Below are 15720 nucleotides of genomic sequence, written 5' to 3'. Positions count from 1 at the left end.
AGGGGAGAAATTCAGAGGGAACAGGGCCTGCCTGATGTCCCAGAGGTTTTCCTTGGGTGTCGGTGGAGAGAGAGACAGGAAAAAAGGAAAAGAGAGAGAGAAGCAGCGGTGGTAAAAGGAGAGACACCAAGGTTAACTGAGGGAAATCCAAGGGAAGAGTTTTTTACTCCACTTCCCACTTGGGAATCGGCAAGATCATCTTGCAGAGGAAGGGAAAATTACAGTAAGACACATGATCACATTGCACTTTGTATAGTTTTCTTTTCTTATCTTTTTTTTTGACAGGGTCTTTGTCTGTCACTCAGACTGGAGTGCAGTGGCACCATCACAGCTCACTGCAGCCTTGACCTCCGGGGCTCAAGTGATCCTCCCACCTCAGTCTCCTGAGTAGCTGGGACTACAAGCACATGCCATCACGCCTGGCTAATTTTTGTATTTTTTTGTTGAGGCAAGGTCTTCCTATGTCGCCCGGGCTGGTCTCAAACTCCTGGGATTAAGCAAACTACTTGCCTTGGCCTCCCAAAGTGCTGTGATTACAGGTGTGACGCACCACACCCAGTTGTAGCCTTGTTTTTTTTTTTGTTGTTGGTATTGGAAAGTTAACTGACACATATTACTTTTGTAACATGAGAGACAGAGACAGAGACAGACATAGAGATGGAGAGAGAGACAGAGAGAGAGGTACTAAGGTATATAAGAACATAGTTTGATTGTGAAGTTGAGCTTTTTTAATTCCCTAGGACTATGGAACTCTATGTTATTGATCTAAAATCTATTATTATTTAGAAGAACATCAATAACAGATAACACATAATGAACATTTTCCACGAGCCAGGCATTATATTAAGAGCTTCTTTTATTTATCTTTATTTAACCCTTAAAAAAGGCCTGTAAGGTTGATATATTGTACAAATAGCGGTAGGCTTGGGAGGTTCAGTAACTGACACAAAAGAACTCATCCAGTAAATGGTGGACACTGGACTGAACCAGGCCATCCAATTTCTGAACCCACACATTCCACCACTGCGCCACGCACTGCCTCCCATGACAGACCAGCCGGGCTTCAACAATCAGTTCGTTTTGCTGGTGTGTATAACACTGCAAGATCCAATCTTACCACACAAACTTGTTTGGTACAAAAGGAAGAAACAGTGACTAGCGAGTGAAAGCACATCATCAGAAACAGGTCCAGGTGCTGAGACAAGTGAGGGACAAAATTCAGGAAACAGGAGCACGCAGCCACAACTCATTCAGTATCATTTTTCTCACCAGCCCTGATTTTTCTCCCTGAAGTCCCTGTAGCCAGCAGCAGCACAGCTTCATTTTGCAGCAGGGACACTTGAGCATTAAACCCTACGTGCTTGCTTGGCTCCGCAACGGCTCAAGCAACCTTCAAGCACCGTTTCTGAGGCTCTGTTACTACAACATCATCTCCTCAGCCCCCACTCTTGATTACAAGCCTATTTCTTTTAACTAACATAAAGCAATTTCTCACTGAAGTTTCTTTGCTTGTAATCCTCTACCTGATTTTTTTTTTTTTTTTTTTCTGATTAAATAGAAATAAGTAAGCTCCTAACACAAGCCTTGAACACAGGTAGGCATTTGTGGTAGGCAGAATGATGGCTCCCCAAAGCTGCCAAACCCTCATTTCTGGAAGCTATGAATTTTTTACCCTACATGGCTAAAGGGACTTTGGTGAGATGTAATAAAGGCTAAGGACCCCGACATGAGGAGATTATCGTGAATTATCTAGTTGGGCTCTCAATCCATCTAGACAGGAGTCCTTAAAAGTAGAAGAGGAAAACAGGAGAGTGAGCCAGAAAAATATGATGACAGAAGAGGCAGGAAAAACCTGAAGCATGAGAGGGACTGCACCTGCCAAAGCTGGCTTGAAGGAGGAAAGGGGCCATGAGCCAAATAAGGTCAGCAGCCTCTAGAAGCTCAACTGACCTTCGCAAAGGACCAGATCTCAGTTCCGCGACTGCAAGGGACTGAACTCTCTCAACAACCTGAAACAGTAAGGAAACAGATTCTCCACTAGAGTCTCCAGAAAGGAATGCGGCCCACTAGCACCTTGACTGTAGCCGCAGGAGCTCTGCACTGGACTTCCGATCTACAGAAGTGTAAGATAATCAATTAGCATGGGTTTAAGCTGCTAAATTTGTGGTAATCGGTTACAGCGACACTAGAAATCTAATATAGCATTCAAAATACAACTGTTTTTTGATGGAAACATGATGAAATGAGGCTTTGTTTATGCAGCAAAATAAATAATGACAGTAATGGTGCGTGTCCCATTGAATAAAACAGAATCAATAAATCCCCTCTGATACACATATGTTAATGGATAAATAAATAAACGAGGAAAGCTCTTTACAGTAGAAAGCTAACTAATAAATGTAGAAAGAAAGATGCAGCTGGAGAATCATCAATGGCTGTCAAAACTAGTGGGTGAAAGTCTGAGGAAGACATTTACGTAGTCTCAATACATCACTCCGCAGAGTTCTTATTAAAGAGAAAACTAGTAACATTAGAGTGCAGAAACCACAGAGACACCACCTTAACCAGGTGATCAAAGTCAACATCACCAATCCTGGGACAAACTGACATCATGTGACTTTTGATATGCTCTACTCAGGACAGACACATCATGTCACACATATAAATCTGATTATGAGGAAGCATCAAATGAACCCAAATTAAAGAATAAAATGACCGATATGCACTCTTCAAAAATGTCAAGGTCAAGAAAGATAAAGATTGAGAAACTGTTCTGGATTTAAAAAATAAAAGAGACATGACAGCTAAAGGCAATCTGTGATCTGGCTTGGATCCTGGACCAGGATAAAAAATAGCTAACAGGGTTATTACTGAAACAACTGACAAAATTAGAATATGGACTGTGAATAAGATAATAGTACTGTGTCAATGATACACTGTCTGACTTGATAACTGCACTGTGGTTATATAAGAGAATGTCCATGTTCTTAAGAAATACATTCTGAAACATTTAGGGGTGAAGTACACTGTGGCCCCAACTTACTCTCAAATAGTTTAGGAAAAAAATGAGCAGATACAAAAATATAAATACATAGAGAGAATGATAAGGCAAATGGGGCAAAGTGTAAACAATTAGGGAATCTGTGTAAAAGGAGTAAGACAGTTCCTTGTTCTATTCTTGCAACTTTTTCTTTTAATTTTAAATATCAACATAAAAAGTTACACAAAAATCCTTGTAAACTATCCTTTAAATTTTTATGTTAATTTTAGATCCACTGTTATATGATACAGAGAATTTCAAAGAAAGAAAACATGAGTTCAATGAGTTTAATTTTCTCGAACACAGTATGTAACTGGCTAGGTGATTTTTTCAATTAATGCTGTTAATATGCAATAATACCTTGCACACAGTAGGCAAGCAATAAATACCTACAGACTGAATAGCAAGCAATTTACTTCTAGTAGGAAAGTCAGCATCCCAGGTAAAAGCATGGAGATATATGGCATGATATGACATAAAATCATAACAAAAATTAACCTGAAGTGTGAATGAACCAGAAAAATGAGGTGGTTAAGCACCCTTGCTCTGAAATTGGACTGACAATGTAGATTTGAAATTCAGTTTCATCACTTAGTATACTGCCTTTGGGTCAAGGTGTTAAAAATATCCCTAAGCCTCAGTTTGCTTATCTCTGAAATGGGGATAATAATAAGGTTCGCAGGGCTACGGCAAAAATGAAAGAATCACTCTCCAAGTGGTCCCTTCCTTACAGTGCAACTGGATATTCAGAAATGCTCTTGTTGAACAAACTGACGCATATAGTACTTTTCAATATAGATTATTCCTCACATATAAAATGCCTCTGACCATTATTTCTACCCAGCCATATCCACAGTCTTTCAAAGCACTTAAATCAGTGCCAATTCACGAAACCTTTCTTGACCATTATGATATTAAATCACTCTATGACTCATTCATTCAACAAATATTAATAGATATGACAGTAAACAAGACATTGCCATACCCTACTGTCATAGAAATTATATGCTAATAACAGACAATGCAATAATAATATAAGAAAGAAACAGAAATATCACAATGTCAAAGAGCATGACAATGGATGAGGGCAGACGGCAGGTGGCAACTTTAGGGCAATCGGGGAAAGTCTCTCTGTGGAAATAAATTTAAACTGAGACTCAAATGATAAAGTGGAGCCAAACATGAAAAGAGGTAGAGAAATGACCTTCTGGCAGAGGGAATGTGAAGTACAAAAGCCCTGAGGTGGAAATGAGGCTGCAGTGTTTGAAACACAGAAAGGGGCCAGTGTGGCCCAAGTGGTGGGTGTCGTGGAGGTGGGAGAAGAAAGAGTCAAATGTCCACGAAAAGGCCAGATTATAAAGGACAGGGTAAGTTACTGGGGTTTTATTCTATGTCCATGATAGGGTTTTATAACTGTTTCTTTCTTCTTATGGTGAATATTTCATGGGCTTCTATGAGCTCTGTACACAATAGGTGCTTAATAAATACTTGTGATTGTATAAGGTAGAAAATAAGCTAGGATGGAAATGGAGCCAACACTGTATGATATTGGATGATGGCTTCTGTCACTAACATGTACACATGTTCCATCAACCTGAACTTCAGATCAATAGGTCTGTTATACTGCATGAAAACAGAGTTGTCATGGTAACTCTAATTAGATGGTTTTCATTCCAAGGAAGATGAACTAAATACTGCACTTACAGGCTGGTTTGGTTCTCTAAAATACCTGCAAAAATTGCAATCCTCTACAAGTTGGAACATTTAGTACCAGGAGCACCCAATTTACCAACAAAAAGGGTCACTAGAGTTGGCTTATTTGTTAGAAGTTTGCAGAATGCATTTTCCTCTAGAAATAATATTGTAAAGGTGGCTAGGTTCTTAGGACAACACACGAAAGCTTCTTAAAAATTCATAAAGTGGCAGAAATACTATACACTTGCACTGAGAAAATAATAGAAATAAGTTCTTTTAAAATATAGCCATTAAACAAAAATTAAGTCAGAGCTTTTAACTTATCATGACACTGTTATTTGAAGAAAATAAAGTTTAATTAGAAGAAAATTAAGAGAGAAGTGGAAAATTTAGTGAAGATTCTATTAAATAATTCCGGGCACCATCAAGGCTTTTAGAGGTTAATGTCATTAATTTAAAAATTAGTATTACTTTGGATTCAGGTGTCTCAGAGAGAGCTTAGTCAAGATCATGGTCCTTTTTGGCTCAGAAACAGGAGAGTAAAACATGAGGAGGGGCTACCTGAGGTTCCTCAAGGAAATGGAAAACATTAAAGGGAAAGCTGGCTTAAAATACAGTTACAGGGTAACTATGAAAACTTGAAAAAGTAAAATGAGGGCGAAAGGGAAGGAGGAACTCCCATGAGAGCAGAAAATAGCAGAGGGGTAGAAACCGGTTCACCTATGACAGCTTGATTATTACCTAAAAAACAGGGAGTGAGAAAGAGAGGGGGAAAGGGGTAGGAGAGAGAAAGAGAAAATAAATGACAAAGGGAAGGAGTGGAAGGGTAAAAACCAAAGACTGACTGGTCTTGGATGGGTGCAAAGAGAAAAAAGTTTTCATTCATTTATTCAAACAATGAGACATTTGAAAATTAAATGGCACATTCCTCTAAAATGAATTATGTACTTCATATGACCCCGTGTCATCCCAAATGCCCAGCAGAATGCTTTGAATGTAAGAGAGTTTAATAAATTATTAAACATATCAGTGCTGCATCAACAACAGCTAACACATATTAAATGCCCATTATGTATGAAGCATCTTACATACATTATCTCATTTAATCTTCACAACATTAGATGGTTCTTAGCCCTATTTTAAAGTTGAGGAAACTGAGGCTTAGACAAGTTAAAGACTTTGCTTAAGGTCCCACATAACTAGTAAATGATAAAAGCCACATTAGAACAAAGTCTGGTTCCAAACTGCACACTCCTAATCCCTTGCTCTCTACCTACCTCAATAAATATTACTAAGAAAGGAAAGAACTACAAAATCTAGAACCTTACACAAATCTATATATTGGATTAAATTGTACAAAGCCACACACACATACACACATACACACAAATGCAGTGAAAAAGATGGTGAAAACTGAATAAGGTCTAGTCTAGTTAGCAGTATATAATCAATTCTGCTTGACATTCATTGATATAGAATTAACATACAATAATATGAATTTATATCCCAAATTGCTTTATCTGGAATCTTTCTCCTTTTATCATATTTAAGCACTGGCAATATGGGGCCCGCAAGGAGTGCATGGGGAGGGCAACAGTTAGAGGAAAAATTTCACTTGCTAAATTGCATTAGCATTATCAGAAAAAGCATTTCACAAAATCCAACACAATTTGTGATTTAAAAAAAAACAAACAAAAACTTCAGCAAACTAGGAACAGAGAGGAACTTACTCAAGTTGATAAAGAACATCAACAAAAATCTTACAGCATACATAATATTTAATGACAAAAAGACTAAATAAATATTTCCCCACCTAGTACTGGGAACAAGGCAAGAATGTCTGCTGTCACCACTCTTATTCAAAATGGTATTGGAAATATTAGCCAATGCAATAAGACAAGAAAAAAGGCATACATGCATCAGAAAGGAAAAAATAAAATGGTCCTTATTTGTGTAAGACATGATTGTTTATGTAGAAAATTCCAAGGAATCTATAAAAACACTCACAGAACTATTCTCATGAACACAAGATCAACGAGGTTGTTGGACACAAAATCAACACACAAAAGTTAATTGTATTACTATATACCAGCAATGAACACATGGAAATCAAAATTAAAAATGCAGTATCATTTTTATTTGCTCTCAAAAAATAAAAAGAAATACCTAAACATAATGCAAATACAAACAGGCAGCACAAGAGACTTCTTTTGTGGTGATAGAACAGTTCTGTATCATGATTGTGATGGTGTTTTCATGAATCTATATATCAGATTAAATTGCACTAAGCTACACACACACATGCACACACATACACATACACACACACACATGTGAATGCAGGTTAAAAAGATGATGAAAACTGACTAAGGTCTAGTCTAGTTAGCAGTAACATGCCACTGTCAATTTCCTGATTCTGATTATTGCACGACAGTCATATAAAACACCACCAATGAGGGAACCAGGTGAAGGATGCATAAGACTCTTTGCACCATTTCTGCTAACTTCATGTTTTAATTTCAAAATAAAAAGTGTTTTTTTTTTTTAAAGCAAGTTAAAGTTCTAGTAATGGATATTCTCCTTTACTCTAGAAAAAAAAGTATTTTCTAGAGTACTTTTAAAAAACATAGAAAATCAAGTAAATTTCATCTCCTTGTTTCCTTTTACAGATAAAAAAAGTGGCTTTTTATATCTAAGCAATCGATGATAGAAACAAGCATGGGTTCCAAAAAAGGAAGAAACAACAATAAAAACTTAGAGTGCTTACATTAGAAATGTAAATAAACCAAAAATGTATTTTAATTCTGATGTTCCATGTCTATTACTATTTTTTAATCCTATAATATACATCTTAACTTCAACTTTTAAAAAAGAAATGGGATATAAGCATATTTTAATAAAGTAAAGCAAAATTTAAATAATTAGTAGAAGTTAATTAGGCCTGATCTGGCAATAAATTAATTATATTCCTTATTAATATTATATACTCCCCCTTTTCTCAATATAATACAGCATTTCCCCTCTTGGTCTCACTAAATGCTCTATGTTACTCTATATTAAGTTATTGAAATTCCATTATTTCTAACAATTTGCATGTATGTCTCAAAAACAGTAGGGAAACGCCTCTATTTCTTATGCAAACTACCTCTGTAGATCAAGAAAGCTCCTATACAGTATCCACTGTGCTCAGTTTCTTATCAGGTTCCCAAATAGACATCTCCGTATAAAAGCTTAATTTTTTTTAAGTTTTTTTTTTTTTTTTTTTGGAGACAGGGTCTCGTTCTGTCACCCAGGTGGAGTGCAGTAGCACGATCTGGGCTCACAGCAACCTCCACGTCCTGGGCTCAAGTAATCCTCATACCTCAGCCTCCTGAGTAGCTGGGAACACAGGTGCGTGCCAACACACGCAGGTAATATTTGTATTTTTTTATTTGTAGAGACAGGGTCTCACTATGTTGCACAGGCTGGTCTCAAACTCCTGGCTGGGCTCAAATTATCCACCCACCTTGGCCTCCCAAAGTGCTGGGATTATACGTGTGAGCCACTGCACCCAGCAATAAAAGATTAATAATTGCCTAGCACCTTTTGGTAAGCCTCTTGGGCTGTAGTTCAAATTAAAAGTTCTAAGAATTACAATACTCAGTAAGATTTTATGATTTCAGGAACACAGTTCTAATACTTCTCATTTTAACAGCATTGTCAATAACACTGCTAAAGTGTCACCTGATATTGGACAATGTTTTCTAGAATAAAAATCTCTACTATTTTACATTAAAAATTGAACTACTATCATTTGCCCAAAAATGAAGGGGTCGGGAGCAGGAGATAAGGAAGGATTAGTTTCAAGGATAAAAAGAATATATACTTATCAATTGACCCTGGCCTTAAAAACTACTTTTAATGTTGATGCTAAAGATAAACTAGAAATATTATATTTTTAGAACACATGCTTCTGTTATCTGATAAATGTAGGAAAAAAATTCCAAAGGACACAAGAAACTTAAAATATAATTATTTGGGACTTGATCTGATGAGGCAGAGGGTGAAAAAGAGACTTCACTATATCTCTTTTATAATTACTAATATTTGAATCATGAGAATGTATTATGGATGAAAAAACCTAAATTAAAAAACAAGCGTGCAATTCCTCTAGAACAAAAGAATTGCTAGGAAAACAAAGCATAGCCCAATGAACCTAGAACCTAGAACAGTGCCTGGTGCATAGGAGGCACTCAAATGTTGAATAAATGAATGGCTGAAATGAAATTTGTAAAATGTTTATATTTCCTTTAAAAATGGCCAAAATGATGTGCAAATATCTGAAGCTATTCCAACTTAACAGGAAATACAGAGGATAGAATAAGTTAAATACCATCATGAGAAAGTAGGCAGATACTTCTAGAATATAGGACATTCTACTGGACAACTGATCTGGTTTCCTCAACAAGTCAATTTTATAGGAAAGAAAAATAGCAAAAGGGTGAGGAGGACTGTTCTAGATTAAGAGACTTATGGGAAAAAAAAATCTAATGCTATAAATTATTTGAATCCTGATTTGAACAAACCAACCACTATAAAAAGGCACTTGAGACAAATGAGGAAATATAAATGTATACTGAGTTAAATGGCAGTAAAGAATTACTGGTAATGGAGGCGGAGCTTGCAGTGAGCTGAGATCCGGCCACTGCACACCAGCCTGGGCGACAGAGCGAGACTCCGCCTCAAAAAAAAAAAAAAAAAGAATTACTGGTAACTTTGTTATATATAAAATATCAGTATTGTGATACAAAATTTTTCTTTATTTTTTAAAGACATATGGGAATATTTTAAGTGAAATGGCAATGTCTGTGATTGGATTTAATATAATATTATAGGCCCCCTTCCAAAGAAAAAGAAAAGAAGGCTCACACCTGTAATGGCAGAACTTTGGGAGGCCAAGATGGGTGGATCACCTGAGGTCAGGAGTTCGAGAGCATCCTGGCGAACATGGTGAAACTCCGTCTCTACTAAAAATACAAAAAAGTAGCTGGGCGTAGTGGCAGACGCCTGTAATCCCAGCTACTCGGGAGGCTGAGGCAGGAGATTTGCTTGAACCCAGGAGGCAGAAGTTGCAGTGATCCGAGATCATGCCACTGTACTCCAGCCTGGGCGACAAGAATGAAACTCTTTCTCAAAAAAAAAAAAAAAAAAAAAAAAAAAAAAAAAAAAAAAAAAAAAAAAGATAATAAAGAAGGAACAATACATGGATAAGTATGACCAAATGTTGTTTAATATTCATAATGACTATCTGGCATCCATTATACTATGTTCTCTTGTTCTATGTATGCTTAAAAACTGTGAATCAAAAAATTAATTTTAAGTACCAACCTAACTCAACATAAAAGCAGCAGTTGATCTCTTGGAGTCTAGAGTTTTCAAAACCTAACTGATAGCTCTCTTTTTTGGGAACCAATGGGAAATCAGGATGACAGATGAAATTCTGTGTCCCTTCTGATTCTGGCAACTATTTGCTCAGGGAATACGAACTCATTTTAATGATCCAAGAAAAGTATATGATACACTTAAAGAATCAAATCACATAGATCGCATTCTGAAATCAGATTTAAAATATTTGAATTGTCTTTACCACTGGCCTTTACTTGCATAAGGAATTAAGAGTTAACACTGGGATGAAATAACTTTATTTTTCTGTTCCAAAATTTCTGTTAAGTGTTCTGCTCAAATGTTTAAAATGTTTTGTTTAGAAGAAATATAATCATTTCAAGAAATCTGCCCTGAGGAAACACTCTTACCCACTATTCTTTTGGAGATTCATTTTTAAGGGACTGACCAAAAGCATTTCATGACAGCTTTGCTACTGTACTTCAGTTTCATGGAACACCTAATCCAGGACCTTCCGTTGGCACTATTTGGAGGAGGGAGGCTTGTTTGCCCTTGCTTTTCGTTTCTCTTGCATTGTATAATGCTTTCTCTTTTAAGGGCAAAAACAGAAAATGATTATTTTATCATTGAAAACCAAAATCCCTGGAGCACATGCTTTTGGCATCTTTCTCTTAAGCTGTGAAGGTGAAATACTATATCCTGGTACCACCTTTGCCAAATGAAAGACTCTAAGGCCTTTTTTAATACTTAGCTCAACCATCGCCGTACCTCGATGAAAACTCTACAGCCTAGCCTTTCAGGAAGTTACAAGCACTCTCTTCTATTCTTCTGGTACACCACACTCAAAACTTGCAGTAGTGTAGCATAGTTTAGCACTTCGTATGTTGTTTTCCCTCCCTAGATTGTGAGCAGCTCACAGGCACAAACGTGTCTTTCCTATTTATTCTCCAAGTTATAGGACCAGGCTCCATCCCAGGCACCTAATAGGTACTGAATACCTTATAAATTAATAAAAAGCAAGAGAGCAGGGAGAACCAGGGAGAATAGGCCTTCCCTTGCAGGCTGTTCTTTTTCAAGAGGCTAAGTATTGAAAAGATGAAAAGATGTAAGGGAAGCCGCAGTGCCAGTGAGCCATATATAAGCCCAGGGATTTCTACATTCAAGGAAGGAAGTGCAAAAAGAATGGAGAGTTCCTCTTTTAGACACAATGGGAATGGAATCACAGGTTAACAATTAGAACAGTTAAGGGTGTGTGAGTAAGGTACCTAATTACACCTAGACCTTTGCTTTCTTTTTTTTAAGATTTCTCTCTATATTAATTATTTAAAATATTTTTATCTAATCTTAGAGTTTAAGATTATTTTACTAAATAATTTTATTTCCAAAAAGGAAAAATCTCCTAGAATCTCCCTCCCAGGTAAAACATGTCTATATCTCAATCCCTAGGACTGAATTATATAGCATCATCAACCAAACCACTGTCTCCTAATGGCAGGAAACTAACTGCAGGCCAAATATGTAAGAAAAAACATACAGTCTTTAGTACTGGCCCTGAGGAATAAAGAACTGCTCAATGGCTGGACGAGTGTCTGACACATGGGTGTCCAGTGAATGCATGCTGAATGGATGAGTAACATGACAACAAAACCGTACACTTCCAGCATATACGTCACAGTCTACTGATCCGGCAGGCCTCCCCTCTGCCCTCTCAGTTAGCAAGGCTTATAATTCAGTGTCCAGAAATATAAAAATTATTACTGTTCCTTATCAAAGTAACCCTTTTACCTCAGGCCACACCTTCCACAGGGAATCTGAAGGTCAGGCTAAAGTCCACGGTCTCTATTATCGCCAAAGTCCCCACCTCCAGTTTGTGAGATGACAATCCTAGCAGATTGCTAATAGGTAGTCATAACCTTCTCCACCTAGTGCAGCTACTATAGAAAACATGACCTCAGAGGTAAACCAAATAATCATCCTCCCCACTCCACCTCCACTCTAAGGAAGAATCAGGAGCCTGAGAGAGATGCTGACTTCTGCTACGGACATACACTCCTAGCGTTTGCCCACCGTTAGCCAGTGAAGGGTCTCTAAGCTGCGGAAATGAGGAATGACAGCAACTGTGAATAAGTGAGCTGGCCATGAATATCAAAAGTTGTATTGTTGCAAATAATTTGCTAGGGACCCTCAGACCTAATTTAGCCTCACTGTACATTTCAGGCAACTGAGGCTCAGCCACATTAAAAGAGTTGCCTGAGAACACCAAGCCTGAAGGCAGAGTTGGGACTAGAACAACTTGCCCATGCTTCCAATTTCCAGGGAGAAAGAGCGCCAAGGAACAAAGAAGAAAGAGGGGTGAAACCTACAACTGTTCACCAGGGACTGGGGCATTTAGATACATGTCATAGGTTGCCATTCCATCTCCCCACTTGGCAACCCCAGAGCCCCTGCTCACCTAGGAAGATTTGTGAAATCCTATGTATGTACTCAGAGGCTACAACTGTTAGTAAGCTAGAACTGTTCAGGAACTTACATGATGATCTGAAAAATACGAGAAAAGTGTGAGTACTCACGCAGGTGTGCAAGAGAAAGGAAAGAAAAGAAAGGAAAGAAAGAGGAACGGAGGGAGGGAGGGAGGGAAGGAAGAAAGGAAGGAGGACAGAAGGGAACGAAGGAGGGAAGGAAGAAAGGAAAGAAACAAATTGTAGGAAAGGTACAATAAAGGAAGAATTTGCCTAGAGGCAGTGCCTCAGGGGACCCCTTCTGGATGTGGGAAAGACCGGGTCGGCAGGCAATCCCATCAGGCTGGGTTCTGATTCTAAGTTGTGCAAACTCAGGTTAGAATCTTTCTGCAAATAAACAACAACAAAAATTTTAAAGTTCTCCAAACCACTGTCCTACAGAACTTACAAATTAAACTCAACCATCTAGCTCTCTTTTTTCTTTTATAGCAATATCCAGTTAGGAAACATTTCATAAACATAAACAGCCTGTTATAGACACAACATTTTGAGCTGGGATCCCTCTGTCCCACTCCAGGTCACTCTGACTGCAGCCAGGCTGTCCTGGACCTGCATTAGCCCTAAAATACAGTATCAGGAGCTAACGACCTGCCTGAAAGTATCTTCCTATCACAGCTCAGTGAAATCTGCTGCAGGTGATCGACCCCATTCTCAAAAGTGTGTGTGCATGCGTATACACACACACACACACAGCCTTTAACACCCTCCCCCTCACAATTCTTGATGAAATGCTTAGGAAATAAGTATTCTCTCTTTGTATGTATGTATATATTCTCTCTCTCTTTTTCTATTTGTGAAGGAAAGAAACAAAATGAAACAAAAATAAAAACAACAGCAAAACTTAGGGTCCTAATTCACAGAGAAGCACACCAGTAATTAACAGTGAACTAGACATACCTGTATTTTTAAAAGAAGTGAAATTAGATCTGATTAACAGGCTATCCAATCAAACTTAAAATCCTTTGGGAGTATCCAGAAATAACCATCAAAATGTTCACAAAAATATTTATTTTAATCATATTCTCTGATTTAGCCTTACTTTTTTTTCCCCTCAAGTGACAACATTCAAAATGTTTACCTGTGCAAATCAAGTTAAACATTTTTTTGAGCACCTCCTGTGACAAGGTCCTGGATTGATGCTATTCCTTGCTCAAGTTGGATGCTTTATTTTTATTTATTTTTTGAGACAGGGTGTTGCTGTCATCCAGGCTGGTGTGCAGTGGTGCAATCATGACTCACTGTGGCCTCCACTTCCCTGGGCTCAGGTGATTTTCCCACCTCAGCCTCCTGAGTAGCTGGGACTACAGGTGCATGTCATCACTCCCAGCTAATGTTGCTGTCATTGTTTTACCCAGAAGCATCATCCTAGGTTTTTTTTTTTTTTTAAGTAGAGATGAGGTCTTGCTATGTTGCCCAGGCTGGTCTTGAACTCCTGAACTCAAGCAATTCTCCCACCTTGGCCTCCCAAAGTGCTGGCATTACAGGTGTGAGCTACCGCACCTGGCCTCAAGTTTGTTGCTTTAAATAATTTTTATAGTTTTATGTGACTTCTAATAGAGCAGCAGTTTTGTTTTCTAAGATATTTCATCCTTAAGTATTCAGGGAAGATACTAGTGTAGTGGTTAAGTCCTGAGACTTGGAGTCTGAACCATTGGCTTCAATTCCTATTCTGTCACTTGGTGAGATAATAACAGTACCTATCTCACAGGGAGACTGTGATGATTAAATGAAATATGCATGTAAATAGCTGAATACTGTGCTTGGCACATAGCCAGCACTCAAAGAATGTCAGATGCTATTCTTTCCCTCTCCTCCTTCATAATAGCAGCAGCAGTAGTAGGGGGAGTAGTTGTTGTAATGGTACTAAACACTGGCAAGGACTTGTAAGGTTAGTGGTAAATAATGTAATAGTAGTAAACACTGGCAAAATCACACAGGTTCATAGGTAGGACTGGGGTTAAATCCTAGTACTGCCATTTAATCGGGGCTGCTGCAGGCATATAAAGAACCTTTGTGCAAATTATAAAAGATGTCACCCCTGGAAGATAGATTACAAACAGATGCCCCTTCCTCTGGATGGAGGAATCTGCCAAAGGAAAGACACAAGACTTGGCCAGAAGAGCAGCTGGGCAAGTGGAGCACTGCTGGGGTTTCAGCCTCTGCTCATCACCTCATCAGTCAGTATCATCGTCACCACCATCAAGAACCCGGAAGAAAAACTAAGCCTCAGAAAAGGTATGGGCAATTATGGTTGATATTTAATTCTCCATTCCTGATCACTCTAATATTCCCGAATTCTGTTTGTCTAATGGAGAGTCTTAGGCCATAGCTCGGATCATGGTACCCCCACTTTGCAGAAGTCTCCTGGCTCTCTACTTCTTGCTGAATTGCACACAAATTCCTCAGGCTGGCATTCAGGTTCCCAAGGGTACCTGTTTATTTTTGAGCTTTATTTCCTCTATGGAAACCTGGCAGCTTTGCAAATAACTGTCCTATCCTTTCCTACCTTTGCTAGAATATAGGTACCACAAAAACACAGATTTTTGCCTATGTTGTTCAAATACATATTCCAAGCACCCAGAATAGTGATTGGTATATAGTGGGTGCTCAACAAATACTGGAAAATAAATGCATTTGCTCATTGTAGGCCCCTTTACATGGAAACCCCTCCAGCCTTCAAGATTTTATCCTTCCTTCAACGTCAGTCCTATACAAAAGCCTTCCTAAGTCCCACTTGATTTTTCCATGAAATAATTTAAACAAATGGAATAATTTGAACAAACTAATTTGAAAAGCAAGCCAGCAACAGAATTTTTAATATTTTAAAAGCTGAAGTATTGATAAAAGCATTTACTCCTCTAGAACTAGCCAAATTATTCTAGTGCTCTTTAGGAGAAATAAATTTCTATTCATCCATTATTGCTGTAAGTCAGATATACATAAACATCATAGATTGCTAATGACTATTTAATTAAAACAAGCAAAGTTACTTAGCTTTACTCCATACTCCACAAAAGGTTTGGGAGCTTAGATTTAAGACCATATTAATTTCATAGGAAGAGCTGCACTGAAGCTCAAATGGTG

The 15720-nt window shown here is 38.0% G+C and overlaps 1 protein-coding gene and 1 long non-coding RNA gene across 5 annotated transcripts in view; one reads left to right on the top strand and one right to left on the bottom strand.

Annotated features, from left to right (window-relative positions):
- Positions 1-15720, bottom strand: part of BABAM2 (BRISC and BRCA1 A complex member 2) — a 454732-nt gene that overhangs the window by 117163 nt on the left and 321849 nt on the right. The gene's annotated exons all lie outside the window — the stretch shown is intronic.
- The window catches only part of LOC111546015, a 54511-nt gene continuing 53192 nt past the window's right edge, over positions 14402-15720 (top strand). The window contains exon 1 of the long non-coding RNA XR_002732618.1: positions 14402-14871. This is a non-coding gene — a long non-coding RNA (uncharacterized LOC111546015). The remainder of the gene's footprint in view (positions 14872-15720) is intronic.

This window comes from Piliocolobus tephrosceles, chromosome 15 (assembly GCF_002776525.5).
Source record: "Piliocolobus tephrosceles isolate RC106 chromosome 15, ASM277652v3, whole genome shotgun sequence".
NCBI classification, from domain to species: domain Eukaryota; kingdom Metazoa; phylum Chordata; class Mammalia; order Primates; family Cercopithecidae; genus Piliocolobus; species Piliocolobus tephrosceles.
Note: the sequence above shows the minus strand (reverse complement) of the source record. Positions and strands in the feature narration are given on the sequence as shown.